A 3,226-nucleotide genomic window follows, 5' to 3' on the forward strand; every position below is an offset into this window, starting at 1 on the left:
CGATCAGTTATCTCCGAAGTTTCATTTGCCAAGATGGAATCCATCTCACTACAGACCGCTTCCTTTTAGTAGTCAGCATCTTCAGATGCATAGGCCTCTGAAATAGAACTAGGAGTGCCATCTATGAGATACACAAGAAAATCATCACCAAAGGACTTTGTAGTCCTCTGTCTCTTGCTCCTAGTAGGAACTTCATTGTTCTCCTTCACATGATTTTCACAGTGTTCCATCGAAATGGCAGGTTCAGTAATTGTAACTGGTTCCTGATTCGATGAACTAGGTATCTCTTGATTAGATGAGGTAGCCATATCCTTCATGGGAAAGATATCTACAAAGAAAGTCACATCATTCAACTCCATTATCGTACCGACATGCATGTCAGGTACCTCTGATTTTACAACCAAGAATCTATAACCAATGCTATGAAAAGTATATCCCAAGAAAACACAGTCCACAGTTTTTGGTCCCAACTTCTGCTTCTTTGGAATTGGCATTGACTTTCGCCAAACAACCCCGGGTTCGTAGATAAGAGAGCTTTAACCTTTTCTTCTCCCATTCCTCGAATGGAGCTATCTCTTTGTTCTTTGTGGGAACTCGGTTTAGGAAATGACATGCCGTCAATATCGCCTCCCCCCACCATGCCTTGGAGAGACCCGATGTGTCTAACATGGCGTTAACCAAATCAATTAGAGTACGATTCTTTCTTTCGGCCACCCCATTTGACTGAGGTGAATAGGGAGGCATCCTCTCATGGATTATACCATGTTCCGCACAAAAGGAATCTAATTCACTTGAGAAATACTCTCCACCACGATCGAACATAAGCCTCTTGATCTTTCAATCAAGTTGGTTTTCTGCTTCAGCTTTATAGATCATGAAATAGTTCAAAGCCTGATCCTTAGAATTCAGAAGATACACATGACAGTATCTAGTGGAGTCATCAATTAACGTCATAAAATACTTCCTTCCACCTTTTGTCAAAACACCATTCATTTCGCATAGATCTGAATGTATGAGCTCTGGTGGTGCAAGATTTCTCATTTCCGCAGTCACATGAGACTTACAAGGTTGCTTAGCTTGCCCACACACTTGACACTTAGATCCCTTGACAGTGGTGAAACTAGGGATTAAGTTTAACTTCGCTAGTCGCGACATGCAACCAAAGTTAACATGACAGAGACGTGAATGCCACACATTTGATTCACTATTGCTACAAACATGATTAATAACTTTATTGCAAACGTCTGATAAGGATAAACGAAACATGCCTCATGACTCATAGCCTTTACCAACAAAGGTTCCATACTTGGATATTACAAATTTATTCGACTCAAAGACAAGCTTGTAGCCATCTCTACACAGAAGAGATCCGCTAACAAGATTTTTATTGACGGAGGGGACATAATGCACGTTCTTCAGCCGCACGATCTTCCCCAAAGTAAACTTTAGATCGACTGTGCCAACACCACGAACAGAAGCACTTGAATCGTTGCCCATCAACACGGTAGAAGTCCTTGCGGTCTGATAAGACGAAAGCATGGAAATATCACTGCATACATGCACATTAGCACCCGTGTCAATTAACCAATCAGGAGAATGACATACTGAAAGAATAGTGGGGAATATACCATACCCAACATCCTTCATGTCAGTGTCTCCAATGACAACATTAGCGGTCTTGCCGCCTTTCCCAAGATGACGCTTGTCATAGCGATTAGGGCAACCAGGAGGCCAATGATCAGGATCTCCACACACATGACAAACACATTTCTTCTTGTCATTCTTCTTCTTGAAGTTCATGTGCTGTATAGCCTTGTTCTTCCCATCAAACTTTGCTTTACCATCAAACTTGTCCTTGTTCTTGAACTTGTGGGGCTGGAAGTTTTTCTTCTGTACAAGATTGGCACTAGAACCTCCCTCAATACCTCGAGCACGGTTGTCCTTTGCTTTCGCCTTTTCTTCCACATCAAGAGTCCCAATGAGATCCGGAACGGAAAACTCCTGCCTCTTATGCTTCAGTAAGGTAGCAAAGTTCCTCCACGTGGGAGGAAGCTTAGCGATGATACCTCCGGCAATAAACTTGTCCGGTAGGATACAATTGAAGTGCTCAAGTTCTGTAGCAAATGACTATATCTCATGAGCTTGCTCAACCACGGAGCGCTCTTCAGTCATCCTGTAATCATAGAATTGCTCCATGATGTACAGCTCAGTACCAGCATCCGAGACCCCAAACTTGGCCTCAAGTGCTTCCCACATATCTTTTCCATTATCAATTGACGCATAAACATCTCACCAAGAACACTCAAAAGAGCAGCCTTAAACAGAGTATCCATTTTCTGAAAAGCTTGTGCCTGTTGAGCATCATACTCTCCTTCAGATTTGCCAAGAGTGGCATCATAGCAGCTCATGGTTTGAAACCTTAGAAGGCTCTCACGCGCCACCTCTTATAGTGGATACCCTCGAACATAGGAGGTCTCATGGAAGCAGCAAAACCCCTCGGGGTAAATTGCCTATAATAAGGTTTTTGAATTGTTGAAAAAATGAGCAATTTATCGAATGGTTTTATTAATAGAAATACTAGAGAGGGAGACCAAGCAAACGGACTTCAGCCGAAGAGGCGCGCCGTTCGGATTCAGTGTCCACTACAGAAAAACGTTTCAGCTCCCGCGTGATCTTTGGTATACCCGTCGTACGTGGCAAAAATTTAGACATCGGCTCGGCTCATTCTCGTAACCGGTGGCGCGTCGTGACGAGGCGTGGCAGGCGGCATAGGAGTGCGCGTGGATGTCCCTCTTGTTCTCATCCTCATACATGTGGAAAAAGAACCTCCCTTATAAAGAGGTCCAACTCCCTCTAAACTAGCAATGTAGGACTAAACTTTAGTTCCTCCTATTGCGTTGCACGAATGGGCTATGTGGGCTCTAGGATTTATTAGGAAATTCTAAAACTGTTATTAGGCTAGGCCCAAAATAGACAAAATTCCAGCAATAACTTCATGCTTGTACAAGGGACAAGTCGTCGCTTGCACACTTGTACAATGGATATCATAATAAAAAGGTAAAAGATATCATGTGTTTTTTTCAATATTAAATATATCATATCCAGATCTGGAGGGGGGGCGTCTTTGCGTCGCCCACAGCAAGACCTCGCCTCAAACGAGCAATCTAGTGGGCTGGCGCAAATCATGTGGATTTGTCGTAAGAATCCATCAAATTCTTGAATTACC

Source organism: Triticum dicoccoides, chromosome 1B, assembly GCF_002162155.2.
Source record: "Triticum dicoccoides isolate Atlit2015 ecotype Zavitan chromosome 1B, WEW_v2.0, whole genome shotgun sequence".
NCBI lineage: Eukaryota > Viridiplantae > Streptophyta > Magnoliopsida > Poales > Poaceae > Triticum > Triticum dicoccoides.